The sequence below is a fragment of the Galleria mellonella genome, unplaced genomic scaffold, assembly GCF_026898425.1.
Source record: "Galleria mellonella isolate WM207_F2 unplaced genomic scaffold, CSIRO_AGI_GalMel_v1 utg33, whole genome shotgun sequence".
In the NCBI taxonomy this organism is placed as follows: Eukaryota; Metazoa; Arthropoda; class Insecta; order Lepidoptera; family Pyralidae; genus Galleria; species Galleria mellonella.
In genome coordinates, this window is record NW_026442079.1 from 9,207,410 (window position 1) to 9,232,240 (window position 24,831).

Here is a 24,831-nt window from a genome sequence, read left to right on the forward strand (position 1 = left end):
TGGACGTTAAAGAGAATCTTATAGTATGCTATCATAACTAATCAATACTATAGTGTATTCTATGCCGTGTGATCCCGGCATGGAACGCTCCTTCCTTTCCCGTAGGTATCATAAGAGGCGATTAAGGAAACTTTTGAGAAGACCGAGGGATGAGCAACAGCGCCCTTCTTCGTTACCAACTCGCACGCCAATCGTGGCAACTAGTGGTTCCCACCCTACTTTAGAGAGAGGTCTATGTTCAGTAGTAGACAGTTAACGGCTGATATGATGATGATGATGATGATGATAATATTATATTATTATTATAATAATAATAACCGGCAATTATGAGCTAAAAACTTAAAACATAATTATAAGTACCTACAACCGTAACTATGCTGCTTCCAGATTATTAAAATTGTTACCTAAATCTATCTTTAAATACTAGAATAAGGATTTTTGATTATACCCAATAACCTTGAGAAAGAATTCTCATAAATTTTATAAAAAAAATCCAGTCAAGTGTAAGTTGAACTCACTCGCCTAGTCAGTATTTTTTACATAAAATATTTAAATTAAAAGAAGTACCTGTTCCATTTTTTTTTCTTTTGGTAAGAAACCATCTACTAACGACTCAATACTACCTACGACTCATATTGAAGGAATAAAGATTTATTTGTTTGTACATGTGGTAGTTACACATAATTTGTTTGTAGTAACTAGTACTTAGAGCGGTTTCTGACATCGTTAGTCGAGGGTTAAAAGGGGTAAGTATAAAGTCCCTTTAATTCTAAAGGTACAAGGGTGGAACGGATTAAATTTTTTCCATATTTAACGATGTTATAGTTATTTTCGTTGATATAAGTATTATTTATATATTTATTTTTATGAAGATTGGTGATTGATTTAGATGATTTTACACACACATACAAACATATATATATATATATATATATATGTTTGTATGTGTGTGTAAACATATAACTGTACCTTCATTTTTTAGCAAATTCTTTTTATCAAATGTAGTTTACGTGTATTTTGTTCAATATCATTAGTACGCACTCGTACCAACATTTGGTGTTGCGGACTGGCCGCTATGAATAATAATTATAATTGTATAAACCTAATGTAATTACAAATATGTATAACCAAAAATATGTAAAAAAAAATATTACCAACTTGTAAAGTAAAACGATCATAATCTTCATCTTTGTATCCATTCTTTGTGCTCTACTGAACCTAGTCCTCTATACCAATAAACAACAATACAAAAAACAATACCAAAAATACCGATAAAAGCACTTAAATTATCTTATATCCCTTTATCAGATTTCAAAATATCGCGCGATATTATTACATTGTTATGTATGTATGTAATGTTGTAATGAAATACTTCACATTTTCGTCCGTGTAATATTTATTTACGAATTGATTAACTACAGGCTGTTCTGATTAACGTAATTAATAAGTACTTTCTTATCGGAATTTACAACCAATATGGCATTAAGTCGTAATTTCTCATATATGAGACAAGCGTCGTAGAAGCCACTGCTGTCTAATCCTGGTTCTTGTGTCAACGCTCACGGAATCAACAGTTACCGATATTTGGAAACTCCATTGTAGAGCTGTACGACAAATAAACCACTGCTCAAGACATGCGCAGTAAGAAAAAAGAAATACATCACGTGCAAGAAAAAGTCGTCTATTCCATTTTTTCTACGCCTAGTATCATATTTTTGCATTAGTAATACATACAAAGCAATCATAAATTTAATAACGTACCTAACATAAATTGAAATTGTCTTAAAATGAGAGTGGATAGCGTCGAAGAAACGGCTCCACAAATACCTGTACCGATGATTCCCTGTGGTTTACGATTTTACAATCTAACTTTAGAAATATAAACCAGATGGCTAGCTAACACTCAATAGAAATATTTGAATACACTTTACTCACACAAATATAGATTGAAAGAAGGTATAGTCACAATTTAAGTAAGCAGGTATAACAATGGCGTTAAGTACAAATAAAAAAAAACAAACACTTACTACAAACAATTGGCATTCGCTCCAATAGCTTAATAAAATTGGCAAAGTAATTAAAATAAAGAAAAACATAAAAAAATATATTGCGGCAATAATATATTGAGGCTTACCTAAGTTTCGCTGCACGAGATCGATCAAATAACAGTGATGAGCCCACTCGGCTCTCAGGTGTAAATGCAGATGCGTGTGCCGCCTTATCAATTAACGTTGGCGAGCATGATCGCGCGGATGAAATAGGTATACGCGGCGCGTAAACAGGGCAACAAGGCCGGCGCCGACGGCGACCGATGGACGAATATCCCGAGAGAACGTTGTGCACGAGCGGACACACGAAATGCTCAGATCGATACCGGCGCTGCCGTGCGCTCCCTTTCGAGTGCTCAACTAACTGGCTCTGCACAGAGAATGACAGCACTAGAACCGTAGGGGCGCACCGACACCTACAACGGCGGTTGCATCAGAGGTATCCTGACCGTGACGACGTAGCGAATGCGCGGTGAATCGCTCGACGTATCATTTTAAATCATGACGTAGAGAGAATTCATGGAGTTCGTACGGGGCATGCGCGTCGGGACATAGGCGCGGCGGCGCGTAGAGGCGAAGCGACGGAGGCGGAGGTGGCCGCGACGACAGGCGCTAGGGACTAAAGCGAAGCCACGTCACGCCGCCCTATCGTTGCTTGCTGAGGGCCACAGCGAAGTCGCCAAGTGCCGTACTCGCGCGACCTTACCACGCTCCTAAGACGCACGCAATACCATCGATCATCGACACGCACGGCTCGCGACCTCCACACCACTACCTTACAATGCTAACCAACCTACTTTGCATATTGATTCCTTTATTTCTAAAGACGGGTTCGATTTATAAATTACCAAAAAAGTATCTAAAACTTTCAAACGGCGAATATCATTCATTAAATTTATGACGAGCGCCAAGCGGTTTGCACAAACTTTTCTTAAAAATTAAATAGCAGACAAGAACTTTTTATTGCAAAAGGACGAGCAAACAATCCACAGTCCAACTTTTAGTCTGTGTAATTCTTATTCTTTTTTGTTTATTCCCATTATTTTCTTAAAAAGTTATGATATACATTTTGATGAAGTATGCGAGAAAATGCAATGGTGTAGTATGCAATAATATCGTTCTTTAAAATAAATAAATATTTATTTTTCATACTTATCATACAAGGCAAATATTATATGTAAATTCTTGCAATATGACAGAATATTCTAATATTAGTAAAAAAAAAACTACCTGCGACTTCATTTGTCTGAAATCTTTGGTATTCATGATGATTAACAGAGATTTAACAGAGGCATAATTAGTATATAACCGACCATGAAGTTTATAGTCGAACACCATAAACCTCATCGACTAATATCCATATATAAAACAATTTTGGAAGCAATTATTATTAGTAAAGATAAATAAGAAAAAAACAGGACGTATACATGTACGTATGTCTGTTTATATCTTCACGGCAGTGCTACTATAGCACAATTAACTATACTGTCACTGTGTAATCATTAAAATTATCAGGAAAAAACTTCGCATAGTTTACTTGTGTGACCCATTAGAAATTTGAAATAGAAGCGGACAGTACGATATTTTATCGAGTAAAAATAAATTTAGATCAGTATCAATGAATAATCATATGTACCTACAAAATGAGGTGAATCGAGTTGAATCGAGGTAAACGAGTGCAAATAAAAACTACGATTAGAATTCGTGCTATGAGAATATCGTACAGGCGTTATGTTATCGTGTAATATATGTTATAAAACTGCAAAATTAGATACTTATATCCAACAAAATTATATAAATCCGCAAAAACTAGAAATTGGAATGAAGATTACGGAAGAATTTGCTCGGAAATATATACATGAAGTAGAACTATCGGTTTTCACGTAATTAAGCCATGGAATTTACTTATTGCAAATACTATAACTTATAACTATAAAAAAACTGAAGCCATGAAATGAATTAAGTGAACCCAAACTCAGATTATTGTTACCCAATTTCCTCTGTTATGCAATTTCCGGCTCAATCGTTAGCTCAATTCTATAATAATATTACATTATTACTCAAATTACCTACATATTAACAAAGTTTTAATTCGATACTAGAATTAGAAGTGTGCAAAACGTTTAAATATTTCACAAGCTGAATGTGGACACTGAACATGACATTTAAATTATTCCTTTCCTTCCAAAACTTTCACTCAGCACGTTTTTGCAGGGACAGACAAAAAAAATTAAATACGATACGTACTCTTTATTATTCACTCCAAAAAATTTAAAGTAGAAAACTTACAAGAAACAAACATTAAAAATAATTATAATAATAATGCTATAAATGGTCGATTTGTGATTAGCCGTCACCAGAGTCGCATATAAAAGCTTGTATTTTATTGGTTGATCTCTAAACCTCGATAGAGGAGAAATTGAAGGCACCTCTTTTGAATGCTCTAAGGACTCTTTTGGTAACATGATATTGCAGGTGAAACTATAGTTTAGCGATATTTAATCTTCCTTTACTTGGGATATTAAACTTTTCGTGACGAATCCTTGAAAGACACGAACAAAAGTTCTAATGTACCTTAGATCCTATGTATTTTACCTTATGCACATCGTCAACATAGACAAACATAAAGTAGAAATTTAAGTGTAGTCGCTTTGATCTGCAATGTGATAGCTGATATTTCTAAAAAAAAACACAAAATATACCGTGTTAGAGCGATATTATCTGACTAAATTGTAATGTCCAAAACCTTCGTATTAATTGTACAAATTATAATGTATTAAATAGCAAAATAGATACACATTTATATGAAGTATATAAAAAGAGTACTTCCCCTACTCTATATTAATTTTCTATAGCAGTTCAAAATTCAGTTATAGTAATAATAAAATCCTCATCCAAAACAGAACATTATAAGTCGAAATATAAAACGATTTGAATTTCATCTAATCTAGAATTTTTAAAAACCTGAATCTGAACGGATTTGAATGAAATTTGATATAGAGAAGAGCTATATCCTGAGTTAATATACAATATTCATCGTATTCGTCATAATTCGTAAAGAATCCTAATTCACGTAGATAAAAATTCACTTTATCCAGGATTCTTTACGCAAAAAAAAAAACTGGTAGAAATAAATACTAAATAATCACATCAATCTCGTCTTTAAATTCAGTCTGTAAAAAGAGTAAACATGTTATAAATTTAGTTCAATTCACTGAATTCACCGGTTCATTACTCTTGTAATGAAAGAGTGAATTAATGCATCAAATATTAATCTGACTGCTGACAAATGTATAGGTACAGTCTACACAAAAAGTCAGTGCCAAAATCTAAATTTCCACAACCACTAAACTCACAACAAAATTAACGCTAGAAATTAAATTAACATCGTAAAAACGTTTCGTTCCTTTCTGTTTTTGAATCTTTAAGATATATGACCGCTCAATTGGCACTTCAACCTGTCGGTTCAATATACGAGGTCTGTCCGGAAAGTTCGTATAAAAGTGTTCTGGAATGCGAGAAAGAGGAGTGGGGAGGCCAGGTAAGCGCAGGACCCCTTCCTTATGTCCCTAACAATGCTTCAGTTCTGGTCTGACCGCCGTGCGGTGCGAACTGGCTTGTCACGCCATCTGTGAAGTTACCTCTTAACGAAACCCCGTCGGCATGGAGCCCGCTTCCGTTGAAGAGCAGCGCGTCGTAATCAAGTTTCTCTCGAAACTCGGCAAGAATGGCCGTGAAATTTTTGCCGATCTCAGAACAGTTTATGGGGATGATGCTGTGAAGGAACCAACCGTCCACAAGTGGCTAAAAAGATTCAGAGAGGGCCGAGAAAGCGTTCAAGATGACCCACGTTCAGGACGTCCTTCCACTTCACATTCCGACGAATTCGTCCCTCCAGGCCAGACAGTTGATGGAAAATTCTACGTCGATGTGCTCAGACGCCTCCAAGCTCGTGTGGCACGAGTTCGTCCAGAATTGGCGCGAGAGGGGCGTTGGATTCTTCACCACGACAATGCCCCTGCCCACACCTCTCTTGTTGTCCGTGAGTTTTTGAGTAAAAATTCCATTACGGTGACCGAACACCCCCCCTATTCGCCGGATTTGGCCCCGTGTGACTTCTTCTTGTTCCCAAAAACCAAATTGGTACTTCGGGGGCGGCATTTGGGGGACATAAATGAGATAAAAAAAGCTACGACGGGGCAGCTGAGAAACCTACAACCAGAGGACTTTCAAGGAGCCTTCTCACAGTGGAAACGGCGTTGGCACAAGTGCATTATGTCACAGGGGGAGTACTTTGAAGGGGATAAAATTGATTTACCTGAATAATTGTAAAATAAAATTTTTAAAAAACTTTTATACGTACTTTCCGGACAAACCTCGTATATACTACCTGATATGGCAAGCGTTGTTTTACCTCCTACCATCACAGATCGAGCTCATTTTTTCTATCAGGACAATGTGCCAAATTGAAAACAACAATACACATTTTCGTTAAAATCTGTTAAGCAATTTCGCAGATTAGCGTAATTAGATAACAGAGATCGTGACATGCGATTTTTATATATGTAGGTGTACAAGGGTTTAAAAGATTATTATTAAAATCATGAATGTATTCATCGATTTTAGGCGCTGACTGTACTTTACTAAACCCGGTGCAATTAATTGGAACTCAATTGTTAATTAATCCTATTTAGTATTCAAACATTGATAGGTGATAATGTTATTGTCGATCAATGACATATTCTATTTCTAACAAAGTTCAAAAAGATAAAGAAAAATATACAATCCAAAAGAACGTTTACTACATAAATAGATTTTAAACGACTTTTAAAAGTTCCTAGATTGGCCTGCATTTTTAAGGTTCCGTGTCAAAATGGTACAAAGGAAACCTTATAATGCGACATTCTCTGCCTATCCAAGCGCACAGCGCTTTATCTCAGAAACAACAAATGAAATTTGAACTGGTTTCTGGTATAGTTGACCAACAGATATTGCAAAAGAAATAAATGAACAATATCTTCATTTCTAGTGAGATTAAAAAGGATACTATAATATATATATTTCAAAATGATCCAGTAGGATCATAGCAGCCAATTCATATGATAATCTACTTAATCTAATAAGTCAAAGTGGAGTATCATATGAAAGGACTTTCTTTGTACATTATGAAACAATGTTTTACCAAGTACATTTACATATGCGAATATTAAAGGAAATACTTTTTTCGTTTCTAACTAGCACAATTTTCAAGAAATAATCGAAAAACATAAGTTTTTCGATTATACGCATAAGCGTTCCAGTTTTAAACTACAATAATAGACCAAAATAATAATTTCCGAATTTTAATATAAATAGTAATAACTATTTAACTAAGGTGTTTATTTCACATAAGAAATACAAAAATAATGCTGTAATACTATACGGCATTAACCTCGCCATTGATTCAAATTTTATTGTGCAATAAATAAATACATGCGTGGTCCCGGGATAGAATGGGTCACGCCTTTCCCGTAGAAGTCGTAAAAGGCGACTAAGAGAGCTCAATATTTGAAGGATGGACAGCAGTACCCCTTCAAAAACATCCTAAAAGCCTAACTGCGACAGCCAAAGCGGCTGCCAAGCGTGGCAATTACTGGCAAAGCTCCCTATGGGGAAGGCTTATGTTCAGCAGACGGTGAACAACTGAAATGAAATGATGAATAACATTAAGTACACTCGTATGTTACGTATGACGTAGGCTGTCAATTCAAAACCCAGTTCTATTTGTAATTCCTAGGGTTTTAGTCCCATATTGATAACGGTTTCGGGATTATTTTTACGGATCAAAGTCGTAGCTAATTTTTTTTAGAATCATTACGACTATAATTTTGATACTATTGAAAACGATTTTTTTTCTCGAAGAAAATATAAAATTTTCAAAGAAGATTATCTGTATAAAAACATTTACTTAATATATACCATGTGATTTTTTTTATATTTTCATTACATATAGTTTTGTACTGTTAAACTTTTTGGTTTTATTATGTTGGGATTTGAGAGCGTCTGTATATGTGAGTGACCTTTTGCTTTATCTGATTTAGTCAGAACTTTACAAAGCTCAGGACCCGGGAGCGTAGTACGTATTTTACGTATATACATAAATAAATGTAATAAAGCACTTACAATGATGTGATCTAAAGATATTTATTATACGTGGGGTCTATCTGACAAAAAGAAATTGTGACTGATGTTGCAGTGTTGTGATGTTACAGTCATTCTAATGCGACAGTTTATATAAATAATAACCTAGTAATATGTTCGAAATTAATTTATTACTCAAACTGTTAGCATTTTTCTCATTTCTTACACTACATACTATTAGGTCGACCTCCGCGAGTTCCCCCCTGTTCCTCACTGGAAGTGATTGTAGATAAATACTGGTAAACCTGCCATGATGGGCTAAATAACCTACCTCTTCATTCTCAACTACCGATACTCACTGGCTCACCGCTAACGTATACTAATAGCGGAGGCAGATTTGCCATTTTATTCACATCCCATAAAAATCCTATTGGCATAAAGACAACTGTTTTAAGTGGCAAATAGCGAGTAGTCTCTGGAATTCCTATGGGAATTTATATGGATTATCTCGTAACTCACACAGGCGAGGTTGCTTTCCCTTTCATAAAAGAAAATATGCAGGAGTGTAATCCATAATAATATGCTAATGTATACACAGTATAAAGGGATTCCCTAAAGCGCATTGGTCCGTGGTATCCACAGTATAAAAGTGAAGCTATTTTCTCTTTTATTAACTACTAGCTATCTGGCTCAGCTTCGCATGGGAAAACAGAGGGAGACTTTGTACAAAAGTCGTTTGCTTGGGTACCTGTCCCATTCCCAAACAACAAAACCAACATCACAGGCTGCGTCATTGGATGCGCCTGAACATCAATTACCAAAGGCTGCGTCGTCGGATGCGCCTAAACATTCAGAACAAAGGGTTGCGTCTCAGGATGCGCTTAAGCGACAACCGCTCAAGGCTGCGTCCTCCGATGCCCCTAAGTCTAAAAATGCAAATGATGCGCCGAAGAAGGCTGCGTCCAAGGATACGATGAGGAAGGTAGCGGTACGGAATGCGCCAACCCAGGCAGCGTCCCGAGATGCACCATCCACGTCGTTGTCCAAGGATGCGCCGTGCAAGGCAACTCCCTCTACCCGACCAAGGACGGCTACTACAACGGTGGAACCAAGGAAAGACGCACTCCGAGATGCGCCAATTAAGGCTGCGTCAAAGGAAGCGTCCTCCAAGGGAAAACCAGTGGTGCTGGCCGAGGCTGTGGCGGAGGGTTTGTCTTCAAAGGCTGCGTCAGATGCAGAAATAGACTATCCAACGATGGATATGTCATCCCTTAAGGATGCCATACAATCACCATCAGACTCAACCTGGAAAACAATAACAAAACCAATGTCGGCCTCTAAGAAGCGGCGCCTTAAAGCCAAAGCGAAGGCAGCGGCACAACGTGCATTGGCAGCAGATGCTGCGAGGCAGATCGCGGGACCGGGTTCTCGCCCAGTGGAAACCAAACCAGTAGGAGAGGTAACATTGGGCGGGCCCTCGGCACCTGCGTCTGTCGGTGCGAGTGCTACGCCTTCCACAGGCATACGCAAGCGCAGCATGAAACCAAGAAGTCGAAAGAAATCAGGTAATAATCAACAAAAACCAGAGCCGAGAGCGCAGAAGCGTGCACGTCCAGAGGATTCTGTAACACCGACTGGGGTTGGTAAAAAACCCAAAACCAACAAACCCCGAACGGTGAGAGGAACCGCTGCGTCGTACGCTGAAGCGGCCGCAACCTTCATCGCAAACGAGCTCTGCGTTGCTGTTATGATGGAACCCTTCTCTGACATGACGCAAGAGCAAGCTGAAGGTATTCGGCAAGAAATAGAAGGCAAGCTTCGGGATGAGCTCATGGCGGAACCGGATGCTTCCCTTGAAACTGAACCAAACGATATAAGGTTCCGAGGCCGAGCACATTATGCGGATGGCGTCCTCAAAACCTGGTGCGAGGATGCTTTCACGCTAGCCTGGCTTAATCGGACCGTTCAAAACATGGCCTCACCGGTAGCTAATTCAAAATTGGTTGTCAGGCCACAATCAGCTATCCCAAAGAAAGTACCGTGTCTGCTATTCGTACCGGGTCATACTGGCGATTCAGCTGCACTACGGAAGCTTTTGGCGCGGCAGAACCGCAACTTGAACATTAACTCCTGGACACTGACACACGAGAGGGCCAGATCGGATCCCCCAGGAACCTGTCTGTTCTTCCGGGTGCCGGAAACGGATGCTAATCTGTTAAAGGCCCAGGACAGAAGATTATATTACCTCATGGGGAACATTTATATTCGGTTTCTGGATAAAGATGCTTCCCCACAACCCAATACAAACCCCACGCAACAACCGGAGGAGGCGCGAACCTTGACGCAGAGCGTGGCACCTAAGCCGACATTGTCGACGAGGGAAGCTGCGATCGTGCCTGGGCACGCGGAACCCCCGATTGCGATGGAAGTGCAAAATCTGCCTTCTCCGAGATCTATCTCGGATGAAGAGTGCTTTCCGGAAGGGGGGGGAGAGAGTGAAACCAGCGATGGTGTCCTCTACTCCTCCCCTCTCCGGGAAGACTAAAATCATACAGATCAACCTCCAGCACAGCCAAACTGCAACGGCTTCCTTATGCAGAGTGCTGGAAAACAACACACAGACCATATCACTGATCCAAGAGCCGTGGATCAGGAAAAACAGGATATGTGGTCTTGGAAACAGCGGAGGAAAACTTCTTCTAGACACCTCCGTAAGTAAACCGAGAACATGTATACTAGTACCGAAACATGTACCAACATTACTAATCAACGAATTCTGTTCAAGGAACCTGACAGCAGTCAGATTAACTAGGACAGAACAGCATCTCCCGGATATTGTCCTTGCCTCCGCATACCTGCCGAGCGACGAGGACATACCAACTCCGGAGCTCAACCTATTGGTCGAGTTTTGTGAGAGGGAGAAGCTGGATCTGGTCATCGCTGCCGACTCCAACGCGCATCATACCCTTTGGGGTAACGGCAAGTGCAATAACAGAGGTGAGGAAATGCTGCATTTTATTTTTAGTAATAACCTTACTCTAATTAACAAAGGTTCTGAACCTACCTTTATAAACGCTCGATCACAAACTATTATAGATTTAACTCTAACGACTGTTGGTATTTCGGAATCTGTTTGTGACTGGCATGTATCCAATGAAATATCATGCTCAGATCATAGATGGATTCGATTCTCCATTAATATGGAGTTACCCAAACCACAGCCTAGACGTATACCTCGAAGGACTGACCAACATAAATTTCTTACACTGGTCAGGGAAAAATTTGACAATCAACTGCCACTACTAGACGATTTAGCGGTAACAGATCTGGACGATAGTGCAAACTACATCACGTCCATTTTAACCTCAAGCTATGAACAGTCCTGTACCCTAACCACACCACAGTATGGGGGGAGGCAACACTGGTGGTGTCCAAAATTGGAAAGACACCGTCGTAAGTTAAGGAAATTGTTTAACATAGCCATGAACAAACGGTCACAAGAAGACTGGAATAAATACACAACATCCAAAAAACAATATAAGAAACTCATACGCCAGAGAAAGCAAGAATGCTGGAGGCGTTTTTGTACAAATATAGAAAACAATAACCAGGCGATTAAAGTAAAAGCATGTCTCTCTAATGAGAAAGATCATACAATAGGTTGCCTCAAGAAACCTGATAATAATTATACAAAGAACGACACAGAAACAACCGAATTGCTACTAACCACACATTTTCCAGGTTTCCAGACTACTGCGGAGTGGTCATGGGAACCATACAAGGAAAGGGAAACCAGCAGCTCGGACTGGGAAGTAGCAAACAGAGTTATAGATAAAGAAAAACTACTATGGGCAATCAGTACCTTTCTACCATTTAAAGCGGCAGGCCTGGATGGAATATTTCCAGCCCTTCTGAAATGGAGCGGGAGCGTCATAGCTGACTACTTAGTACAGCTGTTCCGAGCGTGCATAGCTCACCGTTACATACCTTTGAAATGGCGTGAGGTAAAAATTATATTTATTCCTAAACCAGGTAGAGGAGATTACACTGTGGCCAAATCCTTTCGACCCATCAGTCTCACCTCGTTCTTTTTGAAAACTTTGGAGAGACTATGTGACAAAGAGATTAGATGTCAAGTCTCCCTGTGCAAACCTTTACATCCTAACCAACATGCTTACAGTGAAGGCAAGTCAACTGAATCAGCACTTCATAACGTAGTATCCCGAATAGGCAATGCATTGCAATCGAAGCAGCCAACCTTAGGTGCATTTATAGACATCGAAGGGGCATTCGACAAAACAAACTTTGCTAGTATAAGTCGGGCACTAGCTACACATGGAGTAGAAATAACACTTAGAGAATGGATACATAACATGCTTAAACAACGAGCTATACAATTTACTGTAAATACTACCACACGAGGAATCGTCGGTAGGGGCTGTCCACAAGGCGGTGTACTGTCACCACTATTGTGGAATATAGTCGTAAATGAGCTCATAATAGAGCTTAACGATAACAGCCTCTACACGGTAGGTTATGCGGATGATATAGCTGTACTTTTAACAGGAAGCTTCGAAGGTACTCTGTGTGATCGCATGAGAGTAGCTTTTGAAATAATTGAGAGATGGTGCGCACAGCATGAACTCTCGGTTAATCCTACAAAAACAGAATTAATCATGTTCACAAATAGAAGAGTTACATGTCCTTACAGACTACCAAAACTCTTCAATACGGAACTGAAACTTAAGGAAGAAGTCAAGTATCTTGGCATAATACTAGACAGTAAATTGCTTTGGAATAAACATCTTGACTACAAACTTAACAAAAGCACAATTGCATTCTACCAGTGCAAAAAGATGCTAGGAAACAAATGGGGTCTTTCGCCAAAAATAACTCTATGGCTGTATAGAGCTGTAATCAGGCCAATGTTGGTCTATGGTGCACTGGTTTGGTGGCCGAGGACAAAACTATCGACCACCGCCGCCAAACTAAAAGGCTTTCAGAGACTGTTTTGCTCTTCTGTCAGCGGCTGCATGAAAACAGCTCCTACAACAGCAATAGAGTTGGCCCTCAACATAACACCCCTAGACCTGCACATACAGCAGGAAGCGGCGTTAGCCGCTATCCGACTAATGCATCTGGATCTATGGGGTAAAAATCACTACAGTCCCCACACTTCTATTCTGAACCAGGCAATCGAATATGAACCTTTGATTGCGGCTCCGTGTGACAGGACTCATAATCATTATATATTTAACAAAAAATACCAAATACAAATTCAAGAAGAGGAAAAGGACCAATCCGGTGTACATGAATTACGCATATACACCGATGGCTCCAAAACCGAGAACGGTTCAGGAGCCGGAGTCTTTTCCTTAGACCTGAATATAAACGTGCACATACCGCTTGGCGTACACAGCTCAATATTCCAATGCGAATGTGTTGCAATAACCGAGGCTGCTGCAGCTGTACATAAGCTAGGAATAAATGGTTTTAGCATTAGATTCTTATCTGACAGCGCAGCAGTACTAAAAGCATTACGAAACAACAAGACAAACAACAAATTGATAATTGAATGCCACCATTCACTGGATAGGATATCTTCCAATAACCGAGTTATCCTCCAATGGATAAGAGGGCACAGTGGATCTTATGGTAACGATGCCGCAGACGAACTGGCTAGAAGAGGCTCAGGAACGAGGGTGGTAGGCCCGTATCCACTTCTTCCTCTTCCGTTCTCGCAATTTCGAATGTGGATTCGTCAAAGATCCGCTGACATACAAAACCAAAGATGGATACAGGCTACTGATTGCAGACAATCAAAATTGGCCGTACCTACGTTGAATCAACGACTATCAAAACGTTTATTACATCTAGATAGAAAAAACCTCAAAATAATGATAGGGACAATAACGGGTCATTGTCCATTAAACAAACATTTATACACAATAGGAGCCACAGACAGCCCTCTATGTCGAGGCTGTTTCGACGCTGAAGAAACGGCTGCTCACGTAATCCTGGAATGTGAGGCTGTGGCCCATCAACGTTTAGAAATCCTCGGAACGGTGAGGTCGCTCCGTGAAGCCTGTGAAGAACCCAGGAAGCTTCTGCGCTTCTGGGCGGAGCTAGGTTGGCTGTACTAGCCACGACTCACACGCACAACGGCCCAAATGAGAGGCTAAGTGCGGAAAACAGAGTCTTTCTTACATTACATTACATTACATTACCTGTCCCATTCGTGTTTCAACCGTGAAGCAGTTGTGTTTGCATGGCTGTGTTTTGGTTTGAAGGGTGAGAAATGGCGTGAATTTACAAGGTACAGAGGAATAACACCTGAGTCTTCAGGAATGGCAACGCATGGGGGGTATCATGGGCGAAACAGTATACTCTGTTATGTCCATGGCACTGCTCATGTCTATAGGCGACAGTTGCCACTTTCCATCAGGTGGGCCGTCAGCTTGTTTGCCATTCTAAGTTGTATAAAAAAAAAAGAATTTTCGAAATTAATATATAGCCTATGTTACTCGCTGATAACGTAGCTTTCTATATGTGAATAATTGTTAAAATTGGGTGAGTAATTTTTGAGTTAATCCATTAACCAACAAGTAATGAAAAATTTCCTCTTTATAAAATTTTATTTTATATATTGGGACAGGATAAAACAAATTACTTAATTCTAGAAACTGTTTCCAGCAACTATACACCTCTACTAACTTAAATATACTATCGTAACAAAGTTCTTAAGCATTATATTGATGTCAATCTAGAAAAGATATTGCACATCATAATATTATACGTCATTACGAGTAAAACTTTCAACTTGTACTGAATCACTTCTTAATAAATTGTGAATCAAAAATGGCGGGAGGCAACAAATAAAACTTTTTATGTAAAGCTGGTATATACACTGGTATGTGGTATATATATACATATATGCATGCTACATAGCTGCTTTATGATCTCCTCTAAAACAATACCGGCTAGCAAGTAAGAACAGTGAAATTACGGCTCCGCGAAACTATTTACCCACAATTGACAATTGCGCAAATACATTTTGTTTTGAAATAAGATTATGTTCCTTTTGTCATAAAACTGACTTCAATTGTGGCAAAAGTAGTCATTTTGACTTCAAAACTAAACTACTAAACTAATTTTGATAAACTGAAAATCCTTTCAAAAAAAATTCATAATCAATTTATAACTGACGGAATTATTAGGTAACAAACATAATACAATCGAACAGAGAATCTCCTTTGAAGTCAGATGAAAATGTCATATTGTAAACAATAGACCATTCTAATAATTTTATTACGAAATAACTAACAAGGTGGTGATATTTGTTTTTTACTGTTCAACTTCTTAAGCGAGTATAAAGTATTTTATAATTCGTATTTATAGCGATATTTTTTATAACTCTGATTTATTATTATTAAGATACAGACACAAAGACATGTTAGAAAATATATATATTTATAACGCAGTGCTGCATTATCTGCAACCTATACTATTTATTTAAAAAATATATACTTATTATTTACTGATTTTTTTATTATGATTTTTCCTATGATATTTGTAGTTCATTTTACTACCAGCAAAATAAATACAAATAATGTTCTTGTTCCGTAAAGGGTTAATACGCTATCTAGAAATGATCTACATTGGTTTCTCTTCTTACGCGACCTACTTCCAAAATCCACGTGTACGAAATTAAGGGCAAAATCTAGTTTAATAAATTAATTTGAATTTAGAAACGCACTCGTGTATCAACAAATACTCTACAATGAGCAATATCAACCTTCAACCATTACAAAATTAATAGGAAATCAACACCGAACAACCACGGAAACCACAAGGGAGTAAAATCTATTAATTGTAAAATTATTATCAAAATCGGTTTAGAATTGATGAGAATAATAATTATGGCGTATGTTATACAATATTATAAACATTAATGAGTTGTTGCAATCCTCTCCTACATCTCTTAGGCGAACCCATTCCAACTGAGTCTCTAGTGGGTTTAATATGGATTTACTGCGTTTACTTCTATAATTTCTGTTGAAAACTTAGGTGCGTCTCTAGCGGCTTGTTTCCGAAACTCAATTTAACTCATATAAACTCATCAACATAAATATAAATGCATTCGTAATGTAAATCTTTGTACAATTCCCACTGTCCATTATGATTAGAATGAAGGAGCTCTCCCTCTCTCTAGAATCTGAAGTAAGATAAGTGATTGTTAGTAATATACTCATAGGTCGACATCTATGCAGCCCTTCTAGAAACCATAGCGTTTGTTTCTTGCTAAATTCATCACGGTGGGACAACTGACCTGACTACTTCCTTACCTACCATCCATCACTCACTAGTACCTCGCCCGTGTAAACTAATAGCGTAGATAGGGTTACCGTTCAATTTTCATCCATAAAAAAATTGGCGCAGGTCGTATTCGCTAAATAAATGATAAGATAGTGTCCAATAAAAAAAAAACTGATTTCAATTATGGCAATACCAGTTATTTAAATTTAAATTATAGAAAAAATTTTTATACAAGTACTATGGGACCAACTTGTTTGGGACCAATCTTTTTGGATAAAAAGAAAAATTTCTAAATCAGTTCAATATCACTGACAAAATTATGAGGTCGAGGTTTTCCCAAGAGCCTACAGCATGGGATTCTTCAAAAGGGGGGCAAAGAGGTTTCTTCAGGGTCGGCAACGCACGCGTAATACTTCTGGTATTGCAGGTGTTCATAGTTACTACGGTAACCATTAAGTGGGCCGTATGCTTGTTTGCCACCTCAGTGGTATAAAAAAAGAAGACATTTAGAAGAAAGAATTTATTAATTGCAAATGTACAAATTACGTCACTATACTAAACACATGTAGAAAATATAACAGTAAATAATAATATTTGGATAATTCTAACCGCTCACAAGGGTTCACTAGGATCGTACAAAACGTATGACCGGGGCGGGTGCCGTATGCAAACAAGTCAAAAAGCGACCGACCGACCGGCCTCAAAATAATATTCCTTCATGATAAATTGGTAGTGTTAGAAAATATTCGCGATATTTGATCACAACTAAGACTTATGTGTATAAACATTATCTTGCTGATTTAATCTAATTGTTTAGGCATGAAAACCAATTAAAAGTTATTGAAAATTCCAATTAGTTTGCTGATAGTTGGTGATTTAATAATTCCGATAGCTGCATTGAAATGTTCAATGAAAAACTGCAGTGCTGTATTAAAATTTAAAGTGCAAACAAAGCTACGCATTTGTTAATAAACCATTAAAATAAGCTCTGGTTTATATGTGTAAAAAATAATCAAAAAATTTAAAAGCTTTCGTCTGTCAAACCGTATACGTTTTAAATGTAATGTATTTAAACGAATGCAGTAAAAAACAAACAGAAAGTCAGACAATCAGTAGCTATAAAAATGGTCAATTTCGTTACTCTACTTATTTTTAATAACTCACGAGTTTTGCTGAGAATATTTTTCAATTTAGATACACATTTTTACTTTTAAAATTTCGCAACTAAAAAGTTTATACTAAATGAAATATTAGTAGAATAGTTATTTAAGAGGATCTGCATTACTCACAAAATTAATATTAATATCAAGTAATTTTAGAATTGATTTATAAATTGAAAATAATTTTTAGACATCCTTCAGTTGAATGCACGGGAAAAAACTAGTGTAGATAACCTTCAATAGCGAAACCGACCCGATATTTACTATAACACCTTTTTTATGAAAGAATACAAGCTTTTTTCCCAATAATAACAAAATTTACCTCGTATTGTAATCTATAATAATCTAATGTAAATGATGAATGATGTGCGAATGATCTCATTTCTATACACCCCTTATATTAGGGTTTACTCACACAGATATAGCTATAGACAAACACCGCAAGTACCTCTTATACGAAACTAAGGGTATCTACTAAACTAGTTGGCTTGATGTTACAAAAGTTATTTATTGATAACAAACATTTCTCGTAGAGAAGAGGAATTGTTAGTGATGGGGACTGTTCTCGTAATCTTTATTTCAAGCAATATAATTATTAGGTCGACCTCCATGCATTCCCACTTGAAAACCATCATGGTTAAATCCTAGTGAATTGACAATATTCTCATCTATCTTCCCTCAGTAATAATCCACTAGCGTAAACTAAAAACTCAGGCGGGCTACCATTCATTCATTAAAAGAAATCTCTTCTCACACATTAATCCCTTCGGAACATACTACCTGTAATACTTTTTTGTCAATGTACAAACTACAATATAATATAAATAGATTAACTCATTCAAAAACCACGAAATTAATAATTTAATCTGTGTCCCTTTACATAAATCCATATGGCACTTTTAATTCTCTAAATTAAACCTTCATACCATACAAGTAACCTCCATTTTAAAAGCACTTACCTCATTTATAATGTAACACTTTAACGTACACATAATACGAATGTAGCACACAATATAATAAACAATTTCCAGGGATAGTATCTCCCAGCTGAGAGGTTTTCGTCGTTATAGCGAAGCAACCCTTATAATACAGGTATATATGCCGATTTATGTATACTAATGTATACAAAGAAACTTTGCGAAGCGTTGAATAGCTACCTACCTTGCTAAGTTTCACGAGATATCGATTTTGAACTGATGCGCCTCGGTTCGCCTTAAGGCTTTACCAAAATTATGTATCATATATTTTGGCAGCTGTTTGAGTTCGAAAATTCATAATATAATAAATCTAGATGCAAGTGAAATATTAATTAATTTATATTTAAGACAATGTCGATTGGTTTGGTTATTTGGAGAAGATGGTCGAATGAATAATTACAAAAGAGATTTACCGAGCATTATACGTGGAGCTGTCAATAGAAAGATAAAAGTCCTCATATCTGGCAAGGTAGAGTACATCAATTAATGAACGTGGAGGAAGCGATGAAGATTAGTATAAATTAAATGTATACATAAATATTTCTCTTAATCCTTCTATATCTCCGTTAAAACCGTATTAAAATTGCTACACCGGTTTCTGAGATTAGACCGTATATAGACAAAGACAACGGACGACTTTATGCTATTAAAGCATTACCAGGTATTTTGATTTCTTATGGTTCAATTTATGTATTATGTATTCATTATTAAGTAATTAATTTTGGCCGTGTGATCCTGGCATAGAATAGGCTACTTTCTTTCTCTTTCTCGTGGGTGTCGTAAGAGCCGTCTACAGAGGACGAGAGATGGGCCGCAGCATCCCTCTTAAAACATCTCTAAAGCCTGACTGCGGTTGCCAATCCACCTGCCAAGCATGGCAACTATAAGAAAAAAATAGGATAGAAGGCTTAAGTTCAGCAGATGACAGTTAAAAACTGTGATTATGATAATAATAGTTAAAAACTCTAAATATAATAACAAGTCTAGCTAGGCAAGATCCAGATAATAAATTTACAACATAATAAGTTTAGTTCTAATGCAAATCAATTTATACAAAATTAGCTGTTTCCCGCGACTTTTCCCATGTAAATCAGTATATATATTACCATATGTGTTACGTTGTTAACACATCAAATTTCATTCAAAAACGTCCCGCCGATAAGCATAATTGAGCAATAAACATACAAACATGTTTACAAACTTTTACATTTATAATATTAAAAGGATTGCTGAAAGCGCAAAACACGCGATAACATGTATGTATTTGAAAAGAACCTTTTATACGGAGTTGCAATTCAAATCATGCGTTGACTGTAGCCGGCGAATCCTAGAAGTTGAATGGAGTGAGTTTGCGCGGTAGCATACAATATTATATATTCAAATTATGTGACGTAGTTGATAATAAATTAGTTGAACATTTTTTACACTGGAACGACATCTTTTAGAATAGGAATGGGACGCATTACAATAAATTCTTGTCTTTTGTGTTTATATAACAAGTTACCAACAATAATACTAGACATAGACAATGTTGCAATATTTAAAAATTAATTTAGAGAACTACTAGTAAATAGAAACTATTATGACAAACAGATATGTGCATGATAAAACAATGATCCAAATTACAAATACACCATTTATTTGGACTAAAGTACAAATGGTGTATTTGTAATTTGAACCTCAACTTATAATGTTGGATATATTGTTGGGTACATACCTACTTATTGTTAAAATAATGTGCACGCCGATATCGGGCAAAATATAAATGGACTAATATTTCGAATTATGTGCCATCTTTGTTACACTTATATTCAGCAATTAAAATATTTGATTAATTGAAAAAAAGTATCTATAATGTAGATCGGGAAAATAATTTATTAAAATAATTTATCTTTTGGCAATTAAGAGAGAATAAAATGATTCCGATCATCAATAAATGAATGTGTTACTATTGATATATTATGTATAAGTTGGAACATTTATACGCCTACTGTTAAAAGGTATACTACTGCACTGCCAACTGGAATCACTGCGGCTTCAACAATGTATATCGGACTGTATGTAAATAAATGTTCAATCATTCATATATTTATATTGAAACTTGCCAAACACTTGTTTAGACAATTCATCACGTTAAGAACCGAAAAAACATCTTCAGCAGTTGTTTGAAAAGAGAAGAACTTGTAATAATAATATTTATAATATTGGCAATTTAGCAACTTGTCCATTAAAATTAGGTGCAACGCAATGGAAGTCGTAGAGTTTGGCTCGAATCCGCTCGTGAAGTTTATAACGCCATAAACTTGGTCGGTTAATCTAAAGGTCAACATCCATTTTAAGGATATATAAAACTTTCATGATCGTACTTACCTACGGACATATAGTTAGAAAGATTATCTATATAAATAAATCCATATTCAATTAAATCACTTCTACTATTGATTTGTTTTGTGAACAATTTAAGGATGAAGAAAGAAAGAACTATCTTAAGTATTTAAGACCAAAAGTACAAACATTTTTAATAAAATTTTAATTAAATCGATTTCTAGAACTCTTAATCAAAAGGATTGTTGCAACCATTTTGATCCTATACGCAATTTATCAAGATATCGCTTGTTAACATAATGGCTAGTATTTCTTTCTATTTCTATTTTATGTACTTTTAAAATTGTTTCGTATAAAAACACGTTGTATTAATATAGTATGCAGTTAATAAGCAAGTAAATGAACTGTGTAGATACCTACAGCAGTTACTCTAAAACTATTGTAATAAAGAAGTACGGTTTGGATCACTGATTTTTTTTTTTAAATTGCATCAAATATAAAAAAAAATTGATTTTTTATCAACTAGCTATTGTATCAACAGGTGTTATCCTGGCCCAATTTCAATAAATTTGTTTGTAATCGTTTTGTAAATTTGTGAATACGTTGTTTGGTAGAGAATGCTACTAGCATTAAGTCCGCCTTTTGTACTATATTTACTATTGGTCAATAAAGTTATTAAAATAAATAACAAAAATAAAACTTACTGAAAATATAATTATACTCTTAATAGTATCAACTGACAAAATCTTATTGGAGTACTTTGTACATAATTATTGTAGGAACGTATGTGACCTCATTTCTGCAACTTAACGTCATGGTATAAGTGCTTGAATAACAACGAACCAAAACAGAATCAACCAAATATGTCCTTACTATCGTTAGTTACGATCGAGAGTGCATTGGCAAATAGTACATAATTATTATAGGAACGTATGTGACCTCCTTTCTGTACCTTAACTTCATGATTTAAGTGCTCGAAAAGCAACAGACAAAAGTAGATTCAACCAAATATGTACGTCATTCGTCAGTTTTAAGAGTGCATAAAAAATGTTATTTTTTCTGACTTTCATGGGCAACTTTTCCAAATTTTCTTTATAAAATAAAAACCTTAACAAGGAAATTATTCAGTCCAGAATACTCAATTAATGCATATACAAATGTACATTATTTGAATTTACATACATAGTCTGCTTCAAGTCATAACTCCAAAGCTACGACATAACCGATAATTATTTATCGATATACAGAATATTATTTGTACATAATTATTTATTTATTATTTCAAATCCAATTCCAGAAATAATATTTCTTGAATATTATTGGAACATAATATTTTAGAAGAAACAAATTGCTTTGTTATCAATACAAGTAAAAAAAAAAATAAACACTGAAAGTTGCCATCTAATTTGGGTACTTATTACCCTGCAGGTTTTTTAACCTACTATTTTACTATCTACAACATTTTCAGTTTTATTGATATGTAATAACATATAAAGTAATGAGTCTTCAAATGCTGAAAACCATTTTTGTATTGTAAGTCCTTTTGAAGTAACGTATGTTTGTAGATACTCACGTCTTTCATTATTTATATTATTTATAAAATTATTTAAGGCAAAAAAATACACAGTAACTTTCCATTAACCAGGTATACATTATATATCATACCAGGTATACCTGGTATTAAAACGCAACGTGGCTTACATAAACGTTACCAATCAAGTATTTATATAGTACAGTCATTTTCTGGCGAAAGTTCCTGGTTTTATTACGCTCACCTGTATTTACGCACACAACATGAATAACAGAAACTTCAATATTACAATATATCCGGAAAAAAGTTTGTAGCCATGTCGTGATTTGATCTATGTAGTGTATAATTAAACAATTACAATTTCTACGCACAGAATATACATGTACCTACGTATTCATGAATTGTTTTCCACAGCTTTGATTTATATTGGCTCATTTGACTTCAGTAATACCAAACTTTACCATAAGTTCCAAACTTCAACAATTTGGGGGTAGACAATTCTTTCGTATTTTTAGAAATATATATATATTTTTATACACTATATTTTCACTAATTTTTAACCGATTCTGAAAACAATTTGCTTCTAATTCGATCCCATGTTAATTTAACCCCCTATTGTTATTCCGGAGAAAAGCAAGGCTTATTAAAAACAAATATGATCCAGTTTCGATAGATTCTTACCAGTAGAATCCCATTTCACTTGATATTCAATACGATATCATATTCGCTTTTATCTTTCGCTATGTGAGTTTCAGGTGGCGTCATAGATCAATTTTGTAGAGGAACCGTTAGGCATCACTTGTCAAAAACAATGCAGCATATTAAACATTTGTGCCAAATGTTGTGATATAACCAGAGTAATGATATTACATTAATAATATCAAGTAGTCAATTATTTATTTGCACAAACATAGGCTGATTACATTAATCAATATACATCAAATTAAAACAATATATATATATATATATATATATATATATATATATATATATATATATATATATATATATATAGCTGCACAAAACAAATATATGGACATACCAGATGAACACTTGTACCATGGTGGTTCTCATTTCAAGAATGTTTGAATTAAAATTGTTATTGTTGTTAAGAATATAATGGATAATACTAACTAATATCCCAATATTATACAAACTTCACAAATATTCCAAAAGAAGATTTTATAAGTTCGCCCATATATGTGCCTCTGTATTAGTCATATTTTACGGCCAAACTGTGCTTGCATAACTGTATTCAAGTTGAAAGGATATGACAGTAAAATTACAAAGTACGAAAGCAAAACAGCATATTCTAAAAACAAAAAGGATGTTGCTCTTACATAACCAAAATACCTAGGTCTCCAAACGAACAATGTTATTAAAATATACAGTCTAATATTATTATTCATAGTCTGGGAGTATATAATTTTTATATATAATTTAGCTACATTACTTGTAGTGCCACAGACAAACGGATCACTTAATGGAAAGTGGCCACCATAGCATAACTAAACAACACATGAGACATCTCAGATGTTATCGCGCCATGCGTTGCAATTAATGTGTTGTCACTCCTAATAACTGAGAGTTATTACACAGGGTTAGGGTGTCAAAAATAACACTGAATTACACAACACTGCGTAGATAGCCGTTTCACGTTAAAAATAAGTACGACTACGGTAACCTACATACCATTTTAATTGATTTCATTGTTGTTGGCATAATAAAGTAAATTACTAGGATAGTAGAACCATACAGGAAGCGTAAATATTAGTTTAGGAGAGTAAATATTAGTTACATGGTTTCATTAGATATTGTGGTTTCAGGAAAATTAACTATTGAAATCACATAATGTAATCATGTCCTGCACGGTTCTACTCTCCGAGTACTTTACTAAAGTACTAAGTAAACGTACTAAAGTAACTTTAGAGTACTGGGAAATCGTCTTTTGAAAATACGTAAAATTATTATTGTCATTCATCTCATAGACCATAGGGTCAATAAAATAGATGGTCCTATCATCAAACTAGTGAACGAAACTAGTAGGATTGGCCCTAAATTTACACTGAAAGAACAACATATCAAAATGTCAATAATCATTATTCTATCTATCGAATTTAAGAGCTGCGCTCTTGTCGATGGAGCTCTTGCCACTCACTACGATTTTCAGCGAATCTCTTCATTATTAAGTAGTAAAAATTCATTTAGCTGCCTTTTAGTATAACTACCCTAAACAAACATTGAGCAAGAGGGGAAAGAACAAGAACTCTCACGCTTGGTCAAAATCCACCTTTATTATATTATCCTACGAACCGACGGCCAGTTATATAAACATGTAGCAGATAAGTCCGCAG

At 35.9% G+C, this 24,831-nt stretch overlaps 2 protein-coding genes across 3 annotated transcripts in view; both read right to left on the reverse strand.

Moving 5' to 3' along the window:
* The window catches only part of LOC113520549 (neurocalcin homolog), a 133,930-nt gene that overhangs the window by 56,821 nt on the left and 52,278 nt on the right, over positions 1-24,831 (reverse strand). The window lies entirely within an intron of this gene.
* LOC113520529 (neuronal calcium sensor 2) overlaps positions 1-24,831 on the reverse strand; it is a 122,882-nt gene that overhangs the window by 45,962 nt on the left and 52,089 nt on the right. Inside the window, exon 1 of one of the 2 annotated variants that reach the window (XM_026905896.3) lies at positions 2,135-2,803. The exons of the other annotated variant lie outside the window; for it this stretch is intronic. The gene's annotated coding sequence lies outside the window, so the exon portion shown is untranslated. Of the gene's footprint in view, positions 1-2,134; positions 2,804-24,831 lie in introns of those variants that run through there. 2 annotated transcript variants of the gene reach the window in all.